Genomic DNA, 10,887 nt, shown 5'->3' with positions numbered 1-10,887 from the left:
GTTAATTTTTCGTCCGTTATTTGGAAACTTATCTTAATGCTTTCATGTGATGTCATCACCTATCTCGGCTTCTAGCACTATTAATACCTTTCTGTCTCTACCGAGTTTTTTGGGGTATTTCTGGTGTAAAATGTAGATGCCTGAAGTAGCGCGGGATGGGGTTTGCATATCTTTGGTGCAAATTGAAGTACTCGTGTGGCTGAGACCTTGGTATCGAATTAAAGCTTAACATATCAATAACAGTGAAGCATGTATTGCTACTCCTGACGGTGGAGAAGAGTAGATTTGTAAACCTTGACCGTTTATTAGCAGACTAGTAAAGTTATAACTTAAGTTATATCAAATTAGTCACAAACCAAGAGTTTCCTATAATATCATTTTTCAGTGTAATCCATAGCGAGTGTAAATAGCAAATACAAAGACAAGATTTTTTTATTTTTATTTTATTTTATTTTTACGGAGTTTTATATAGCGCAAACTTGACCCGGTATCGGGTATCAGAGCACTTTACATAGCACCAGTTGCTTTACATGAAGACACATTCATTTTTGTTAGGCACAGGGAGATTAAGGGGAATATTAGTATGGTGGGCGAAGGCACAACCGCGTTGCCGGCGGTGGCGGAAAGTGCTTTTTTCCGCACACCAGCAGCGGTCCTCATGCCCGCCACATTAGTATGACCAAACATTGCTCTTTTCCCTACTGCCGCGGTGCAACGCGAACCGCCATCAATGTGCGCCTGCCACCGCGGCGGTGGAAGCCAATGGAGACTCACCGCCGTGCGGAATGACGTCCTGACCGCTGTACAAATCAGTATGCCCTAAGTGCGCCGGGTATGCCCAGACGTGGGTCCTGGGCTCACTGTGCCACTGGATTCAAGCTATTCTTGGTGATGAGGGATGAAACCCCAAAACTGGTCCTAGGACGCTTGTTTCCGGTCCAGGGATGACCTGGCTTGGCAGTTTAGGCTGGACTGTTCCCATGAGGTGCAGGGTCAAGACTGATTTGCATATAGCCAGGTCTAAACTGGTTTGGCATGGTGAGCAAAAGAATGATGGATTTAACCAAGATATCTTGACTGGGGGTGAATGTTTTGATTTGTTCTGCATTCCGTCCATCAATTGTGTGTCTTTTACAAAATCTATCCAACATGCAGTGACCTTTTTGTGATTTCTGACCCCTGAATCAAGGTTTTTGTAAGTTTAGTTTCAATTTAAATAAATTAAATAGTTACTAGCTCCCCAGATTGCTTAAAAGTGCTACTGCTAATTGTTGTTTGTATGACGTTTTGTTATGGTGATATCTCAGTCTTGGATTATCCACTTACTCTCGGCCTGAGTCACAAAGAGATTCCTCCCCGAATGTGGAGACTCCCTCACAGCTGCGGGGGCAGGGCTGGACTGGGAACCCAAACCGGCCCTTGCAAAGTGCTTGGCTGCCCCCCCCCCCGGCTTGGGGGTGCCGCCGAGCTCTTTGCCAGGGCCGGTTTTCAGCCGATTTTGCTATGCTGCAAAAACGGCCCTGTAACAAAAACGGCCCCAGGGTCCCAAAACCAGCCCCCACCTGTGCGGCGCACCGAGGGATTGCCCGGTGCCTGCTACAGCCAGTCCGGCCCTGTGCGGTGGCCTCCGGCACAAGTTTGAAGGCCCTTTGTGAATCAGGCCCTCTGTGTTTTCCTTCAGTCTAGATGCCTGCTATGGATAATCTTTCTGAATGATCCTGCAGTTGAATTTCACCGTGCACGTATTATTTGGAATGGGTGAAAGTGTCACTTCGCTTTGTGAATATCTTCCCTGTTAGCGCTAGCCTAAAACTACCATCAGCTTTATTAAGAACCTTTAGGAAACCCTGCAATGAGGTTTGGAAAGATTGAGAGATGTTGCAGCCATCACTTAATCTATTCAGGTAAGAACTAAGAAATTAACTAGTTAAAAACGTATTACTGAAGTTGTTCTCAGGAAGCAGAGGTAGATAAGTAAGATGAAGATTTTGGTGTATGTTGTTAGCATACCACCCTAGTGGTCAATAGTTAGAGAGGGTAGGACAAGGGTGTTAACTAGCATACACTTTGATAGGCGACGGGATGCCACAAAATCTCATCAAGCAAGAAGTCAAAGAGAACTCGCCCGTTCCCACTCTGGTAACAGGTTATTCTAGACTTAAGTAAAGTAAGCTACTGAAAAATAAATACATAGCAAGGGACTTCAGTTAGGGAAAGTCCAAGGGAAAAAGTTGATGTACAGTATAATATGTGACAATTTCAGAGGACAGCTTCTTGTTTCGTTGTTTCGCTCTTGTCAATCGCAATGCCATGCTAACTAGCAATGCAAAGACAAAAGTCAGATAGTGAGTGATATATACATAAAAAAACATTTTTTTTACCAAAGGAAACCCTTACTCTCTAACCAGAAAATGCCCAATCCCCCCTCCACAAGCAAAAAACCCCAAATGTCCTGAGTCCAAATCTTTCCCAGCTTCCCTTCCCATTCCCCACCCTCTCCACCCACAACAATACAGTCCCTCCCACCAAAAAAAGTTCAATAGCAAAGAACCATGAGGGCATCCATTTTAGACCTTCGGCGGGCCACGTCCCGGGCCAGGTTCTGCTGCCCATGTCAGATTAGCTCTAGTTCATGTAGGGCATGGCAGAGAAGGTGGTCTGTTGATGATGATGGGGGGTACTCCGCTGGGCAGCAGTGGACGCGGGCTGCAGACAGTGCAAGCGTTGGTGTGGAGTGTGAATGGGGTGGAGGTGGGCCGGGCTGGCGGCCCAAGGAACTGAAGGCATGTGCCTCCTGTTCCTCCAAGGCCACCAGCTAATGGTATTCGGTCCCAACGGCCTCCAGCTTCTGGCACTGAAGAGGGGCAGCCATCTCCTACCAGGACTATTGACCTTCTGCAGCACGAGTAGCTATATCAAGAAAGAAAAACACAAATTGTAATGCTCATTGCAAACACTTGTTTATACTATAGTGGCACAGTAGCTGACCATTGTTGGTCCCATAGGGCCACGATTTTCTCACACATGCATCACATAATGCAATAGCGCTGACTTTAAGGAATTAAGCCAGAATACCAACTTAATCAAAAAGTAATTTTTGTTTAAAGGATTTCGTAGTGAAACTGAACAGACACTTTGTGTATTAGGAACTACCTCTCATTAATACGTAAGGCTTATATGCTGTGCAATTAATAGTACGCTTGACAATAGTATATGTGCAACATTAATGGAGCCATGATGGTGGGTCTGCTACTCTGCAGCATGTTTTGGGGGCAGCTGTAATGGAATGATAATTTATTAACTTATAATTTTTTCCAACGGCCCTGCTCTTCCCCGACTGCATCTTCACTTCTAAGCTCACTCCAAACTTAGGGGCAGATTGGATGCTCCGTCACACATGTGACCTATAACGGATATCCCGTCTGCAGTAAGTAGAGAGTACACACATTATAAACAATGAACTGTAGTACACCGAACAGGATATATGTTATTTGGCATGTTTGTCACAAAGTATCCCATCTGCCAAATGCTAAATCAGGCACTTAGCTCCACATTATACCCTGTCCTCCACCACAAATTATTTTCAACAAAAACTTTCACATAGCAGTAGGGAAAGTTAATCTACTGGAAGTTAAGTTAGAGGGAGAAGCTAGGTATAGATTTAGCTATGGAGTGGTTGGATGATCAAGTGCTACGCTTTTGTTTAATTACATTAGTTGACGAATGACGACTTGACGGAAGGAAAAAATTGGAACAGGCGTAAATCCAGCATGGAAAAAATTGAAAAAAGTAGCTTGGGCAGAAAAATGTGACACATGCTGAGATAGAGTTTACCTTTTTTGAGACTGGGAAAGAAGTACCGAATGTAGTAGGTGACTGATTGGGGACTGGAAAACAAACCTTGTTTTCAGTTTTAAGCATTGCAAGCTTTTTAATGCCGTGCTGTTAACTGAAGCAGACACACATTTCACTGCCTACACTGCAGCACTGAAATAAACCATGCTGCAGTTTTAGGTGGCAAAGTGGTGTAGGCAGGAAAGTGATGGGTGCGATATTGGCTTTGCTTAACATATACATTATTGTCAATAAGAATGCAAGGTGACTTACCACTTGTCCATGCAACCATTTGGACTTCTCCCTCTCCAACCATCTAGGCTTTCTCCTTCCATGTCTGTCTGGAGCACTAGTGGTCAGTGTGCCTACAAAAAAAACATAATACACCCATATTAGATCAATCAATCAATCGGTATTTGTATAGCATGAATTATCACCCGGTGGGTATCCAAGTACTGAGGTATGGTAAGCTTTAGTCGAAGACACCACCTGAGTAATTATTTTGCACAAAGTACAACAGCAATACCTCACTACAATTCAATTAGCAGTATCTTCTATCAAAACTATCATTTCGGGAGGTTTGTTGGTTGACAACATGTTAGAAAGTAACCATGTAGTCAAGTTAACCCAAAACATTTTTTTTCTCCTAATGGAGGGACAAGGCTACGAAAGGATGAGAGTGAAACGGGGTGAAAGGGTGGAAGGTAATGGTCAATGAAGGACATATGGTATTTTTTGCGAATGGACTCTCTCTTCTTTCCTCCCATGCTGTACTGTCATGGAAACTGCTGGTATACTCTATAAATAGACAACACCGGGAGTCCATGACCATGACCACTCAATCTCTCTGTCCTTATACTTTTTAAGTGTTTGATCAAGAAAGCCTTCTCAACCAACATGCTTGATAAATAGTTTAATTCAGCCACGGTCCGTGCAGGTAACAGCGGTGGGGCTGAGTAAGGGGGGATTTCGATGCCGAGGGCAAATTAAATAAATAATTAATTTTCCCTCTGCATCGTCCTTCAAAATCCCCCCGTACTTGGCCCCACCGCTGTTACCTGCATGGACCGCGGCTGGTTTAACTGTGCTTGAGATTCTCTTCATGTTACCAAAAAACAGTTCTCTTAATAGTACTACACAAAACATAACAGAGAAGCAAGAGAAAGCTTACTAAACAGAGAGCAGAAGACAGCTACAGACAGGAGAAAGTTAGCTGTAGAAACAGGAAATATAGAAAAGACAGGGTAATGTAGCGCTGCCAAACTTTAGATAGGGGAGCTGAAAAAAGTAGATAGTATAAAATAGACAAGACCATAATTTTACTAGTGGAAAGAGGTAAAGGTAAGAAATAAAAATCAACATGCGTTACTGGGGCCAGCAGAACCATGGGCCGTGGTGTTAGTGGTGGTGGTAGTCCCATCCGCCGCAGCTCTGGTGGTGGCAGCTGTTTGGTTCTTGGATGCCCTCCTGCCCTAGGGTGCTTATGAAAGGAATAAAACAATGATTAGTGGTACTCTCTACAAAAACATTTTGACTGGCACAGCATTGTACTTTCTAACTCAGATAGCCTATTACTAGTTTCCTTACCTAAAGTTCCATTTTGAACTACCCACGAATTGCAATGACTGATCTTTGCTTCTCTTCTTGCTTTGATAGTTCAAGTCAGTCTCCCTGTGCATACGGCACATCAGGGAGATTGGGACTGTATGAGCTACCTAACTGCACAGAGAAGAACACTAACACCCCTGATATGCTATTATCTTACTAGTGACAGGAGTCGGCATCCCTTCTTAAATCAGCCCAAGCAAGCACCTGGCTAGCTTATGTTGGAAAAGAATCCAGGTAGTATCATTCACTTGACATCCACTCCACTCCAATGGTGCAACACCCTCCTTGCTAGGCTGATGACATATTCCACTACTTCCAGAGCCCAGATTTACCAACTGCATGTCTTGTAATTGCCTTTGAGGATCCAGGGTGCAGTGTAATGTGGCACCCTTACACCTTGACGCAACAGTGCCTGCATTGGTGGTAGGCAACACTCAGTGCACTGGCATAGCGAGAGAGCAGAAATGCTACATATCTTGATAAATTAATAAATATGTTTCATTCTCGCCCTCTTCCTTTAATGCAGTGTCAGGAAGTTGTTTTGCTGCTCTGCACGAAATTTTGGTAACTGTGGGCCTGATGCAATCTGTAAAGTGTATAGATAAACCCTAGCATGCTATATCACATGCCCACTTCTTTCAGAAGAGACAGTGGACACAACTGTAAGTACTCTCTGGTGCTAAAAGTGCATTCATTTGTTTGAACTTGAGCAGCCCCACACTGCTCCAGTTCAGGAAAGACCTCAAGACTTGGCTCTTTAGATGACCCCTACGGAAATGCCCCCTCAGCGCCTTGAGACCCTAACAAGTGAGAAGTGCGCTATACAAAACCCTGATTGATTGATTTATTGATTGAGTAGCACACACTAACATTAAAGAAACACTTCCTAAGCATGGTACCAGGCTCATAAAGAAAAATACATTTTTGCACCAGAGGGCAGATGTGAGCATGATAATTGTTGCAAGGATATCTCTATATATCTATTCTATAAATCTATATATTTATATATAGATATATATGTGCACAAACATACATAAAAACAAATATTATACACATGTAATTTACTTTTTATAGTAAATTAATAATCACATTATGTATAAATATATCTGGCCCAATTCTCAGAGGTAAACTGAGACAAAAGTCTAACTTTGCGACTTTCGGTATTCACAAAGGGTATTTATGAGAAGTAAAGTTAGACTTTTGTCTCAGTTTAACTTAAGTTTTGGTCTTAAGTTTAACTGTGACCAAAAGTCCAGTCTCAGGTAACTTAAGACCAAAACTTAAGTTAAACTGAAACAAAAATCTAACTTTACAACTCATAAATACCATTTGTGAATACTGAAAGTCGTGAAGTTAGACTTTCATCTCAGTTTACCTTTGTGAATCAGGTCCATTATATTTATATATACTTACCATCGTGAAAAGTGAATATGCACACTTATATGTGTGTGTGTGTGTGTGTGTGAAAAAAGGGGATCCCAAAACGTGTTTTCTCCTTGTTAATTTTCATAGGAAACTTTAGACAAGGCTACAGGTCGAACGGGTGAACGGAATTTCCCCAAATTTGGCAGGGAGAAGGGTTTTGGTCTAGAAAGCACGCTTTTGTTTATTTGGTGTAAATCAGTTCAGTAGTTTTTGAGAAATATCGAAATTTACAGATATCAATATTTGGGAATTCTGCTATCTGATTGGCTGAGGCGTTACGAGCACGATCTTGCTGCTTATTGGTTGGGAGCGCTGCGAGCGGTTGCAACTAGGAAGTGTTGGCCGCCATTTTGTGATTCTGTTGAAGAAGAAAAAAGGGCGAAAAAAGTAGGAAAGAGGAGGGTAGGAGCACTGTAACCTCTGTGGGGTGTTTAGGGTGTGCTATAGAAGGGGTGCGAAGCGAACTACTCATACCTACTGGTCTGAAAGTGCTGGGCTACGGAAATTAAGTGAGGTATTGCCTAGAGTCTGATGCTGCTGCAGGAGTCGGGGATGAAAGCGTGAGCCCAAACTGTGTGTCTTATGGTGTGAAGTCATGTGTCCTGGCCGATGCAGCACACCTGTGGAAGTAGTGTCAGCATGTGTTTATACCTACTAGGACGAACTACTGACTCCTACTGGTCTGAAAGTCCTGAGGTGCGGAAAATATGTGAGGTATTGTCTAGAGTCTCATGGTGCTAAGCTGAGGTGCTGCCGGAGTCGGGGATGAAAGCGTGAGTCCAAACTGTGTGTCATATGCTGTGAAGTTATGTGCTCTGGCCGCTGTGCAACATCTGTCAAGTAGTGTCAGCATGCAGTTATACCTACTCAGAGGTACTTTTGTTTCAAACATTGTAACTTGTGTATGGTGCTTAGGGGGTGTTATACAGGGAGTGCGAAGGTAAATTTGCGCGTATCAAATCAATACGGTATTTGTAAAGTGCAAACTACTCACCCCTATGGGTCTGAAGGCCCTCGAGGCTGGCGTGGAAATTATGTGAGCTATTAAGTGAGCTATTGCCCAGTCACATGGTGCTGAGCTGACGTGCTGCCAAAGCAGGGGATTAAATCGTGAGCCCTGTGCTCTGAACTCATGTTTTCTGGCCGCTGCGGCACACCTGTCCAAGTAGTGTCAGCATGTGTGTATACGTAGTAGGAGGAACTTTTGTTTTAAACAGTGTGACGGCTGTAGGGTGATTGGGGGGTGCTACAGAGGGAGTGTGAAGTTCAATTCTGCCGTTTCTAATCAATCCGGTATTCGTAAAGTGCAAACTACTCACTCGTACGGGTCTGCAGGCGCTGGGGGCCGGCGTGGAAATTAAGTGAGCTATTGCGTAGAGTCACATGGTGGTATCCTGAGCTGTCGCTAGAGCCGGTGATCAAAGCGAGAGGTCTCTACTGCAAAGTCAGATTGTCTGGCCGCTGCGCCACAGCTGTGTGGAGACTACATTTTGGCGAGGGTCCGGGAGTTGCCGTTACCTGGCCCTAAAATAGCGGGCCTAAGTTGTCAGTTATAGGGTGGCTCTAAAAAGAGCCCTTGTGTTTATTAGTTGGAGCTACATGTAGGTGCGGATGCACAACTTCAGGTTATTCAGAAAAACTGTTTCCTTGATCTGTGAAGTATCCTCCATCACTTCTGTAGATATCAGGCACATCAAAACGTACGTTGTTGTTGTAGATCGACCCCATTCTATGGTCTCTGAGGTATGCAGACACAACTTTGTTGACTTTCTTCATAGATTTTTCAATCTGAGGACAAAATTGTTTTGACCATTTCCACTTCTGTCTTTGGCATATATTGGAATATACAAAGACAGTTTGAGGCAAAAGTAACATCAATTGTCCAAAGGTGTCCTTCATAAGCATTTCCAAACCTACCCCAGTCAATGTGCCTAGGTCATTTCCACCACAATGCACAATCATGAGGTCAGGGTGTGAAAGATGCAAATAGGTTTTAACCAAAGGTAATAATTGGTGCCACTTCAATCCTCTCTGTGCAAACCATTTAATGTCCACATTTTGTAAACCTAGGTCTAAGTCAATACGTCTGTGTTCTGCATACCTCTTGCACCAGAAAATATAGCTATGTTCTATGATCCACACTAGCATTTTGAAGGTATGGCTGGAAGGTGTGGAAAGATGTCTATAGTTCATGCAGTTCCTTCATAGAATAAAAGATATGCTTAAAGATGGGGAGCGACTTTTTTTTGCCATACAAAACGATACGTGATTGGGAGATGAAAAGTATTTTTTTTTTAAAGTCGGGTGCACATTCGTTTTGTGGAAAAGCATCTTTGTGATTGGTTAAGAAACGGCATTTTCAACGTCGAGTACATATCATATGATAAAATTTGCACAATTCAACCGCACCTGCTACTTGCATTTGGAAGGTACTGTTCGAACTTAAAACAACCGTGAACTTTTAACCTGCACGTGCCGTTAAACGTTCGAGAAAATGTTGCAAAAAAATATCGTTAAGTTTAAAAAAATTGATGAACTTTTAACCTGCACGTGTTGTAGAATGTTCTAGAAAGTGTGTTGATAGAATACATTCCACTTCTGACATCTATGTGTTGTTGAATATTAAAAAACCTGTTTATATGGAAGATTAAAAAGAAACCAACAGAGAGAAGTTTTGAAACCTAAAAGAATGAAGGAACTATTCTAATTTGTTCTTTACATGTATTTATGTGTGGAGCAACAAAATTATAGACACAACAGCACCAGGAAGAGGAAGAAGCAGGGAGTGGGGGGACGGGGGGAGATGGGCAGAATGGCACACATGCACAATTAGGAACAGCACAAGTACAGACAAACAATGGCCAAAATTAAACACACCAACAAGGAGCACAAGTCACACAACCCGCCAACACCACACCACTGAACGAGCATAGAAGTGAAAACCACGCTGCATTCATCCAGGATGTGTACAAAGGCCGGTCGTGGGTGTTGTGGGATGTCTGCGACCGTGGTCATCATGGATGAGATGCCCAGCACATGGCACATGGGCGAGTTCACTGTGTGTTACGTTTCCAAACAGCTGCTCCTCCCTCCCACGAGCCCCCACACTTTTGTACGGTGCACTGTTGTATCTCGTGCACTCGTACGGCACACCATTGTAATGCCTATTCGTGCATTTCCTTCTGCATTCCAACTACACCATCACAGTGCTGTTTGTAGGTGGTGCATGCCACGTTACAACATCGACTGCTGCGGCCCTTGTGGCAGGCCACACCAGAACACAGAGACACACTTACCGCTCTTCCTGTACACGGACATGTCCGAGACACCCCGTTCCCCTTGCTGGATAGGCAAACCCCTGTGCTGACCTGTGTACCCCGGACCAGCACATGCCAGTTGTGCATGCAGGAGGATGCATGCATAGCTACATGTCCAGGCTCACTGCCAACACTGAGGAGACAGCACACTGTGATGTTGCAGGGCCCGTGTCTATCATGCTAACACAATGACCACAGGGACACACTCGCTCAGATGTGGGTTTGGGGGCATTGGCGGTCCTGGAGTTGTTGCGATGAGTCTTGTGGCCCTCATGGGTATCCCTGTATCATGCTCATTGACTCTATGGCACCTGTGGGTGTTCTGGTGTGGCTCTTGGCTGTGTTCCCTTTCATGGTGCATGTAGTCGTCCTGCTTAAAACCAGCAGAAAGCAGGTGTAAAATCCCTGGTGCTAACGTGGCTTATCCCCAGAATTTGTTTCGCATTGCAGTTGGTGGGAAAGTTGTGATGTGATTTTTTTCGTGTGAAGAACAATATACGAACTGGGCAGTGTATCCCGTCAAGATCTAGCACCTGGCGCACTATTCCCAATCAATATAAATACAATGAGATTTCTTAATTGATTTTGTGTGTACACTGTAAGTGCAGCCACTACCTCAGTGCAATTCAATACAGGATTTTAGAATTTAGAATAAATCGCAAAGGTGCACCTCGAGTCTTTTTGCACGGAAACGGCTAGTCTG

General features: G+C 43.8%; 1 long non-coding RNA gene across 2 annotated transcripts in view; it reads right to left on the bottom strand.

The window, feature by feature from the left end:
- Window positions 1-427: 427 nt before the first annotated feature.
- LOC146857275 (uncharacterized) overlaps window positions 428-10,887 on the bottom strand; it is an 81,445-nt gene continuing 70,985 nt past the window's right edge. Inside the window, exons 2-4 of one of the 2 annotated variants that reach the window (XR_014979561.1) lie at window positions 5,204-5,314; window positions 4,108-4,199; window positions 428-2,910 (exon numbers count right to left, since the gene is read on the bottom strand). This is a non-coding gene — a long non-coding RNA (uncharacterized LOC146857275). Of the gene's footprint in view, window positions 2,911-4,107; window positions 4,200-5,203; window positions 5,597-10,887 lie in introns of those variants that run through there. The other variant, XR_014979560.1, reaches the window with a different exon arrangement.

This window comes from Triturus cristatus, chromosome 3_2 (assembly GCF_964204655.1).
Source record: "Triturus cristatus chromosome 3_2, aTriCri1.1, whole genome shotgun sequence".
Lineage (NCBI taxonomy): Eukaryota > Metazoa > Chordata > Amphibia > Caudata > Salamandridae > Triturus > Triturus cristatus.
This window is presented reverse-complemented; position numbering and strand designations above follow the sequence as displayed.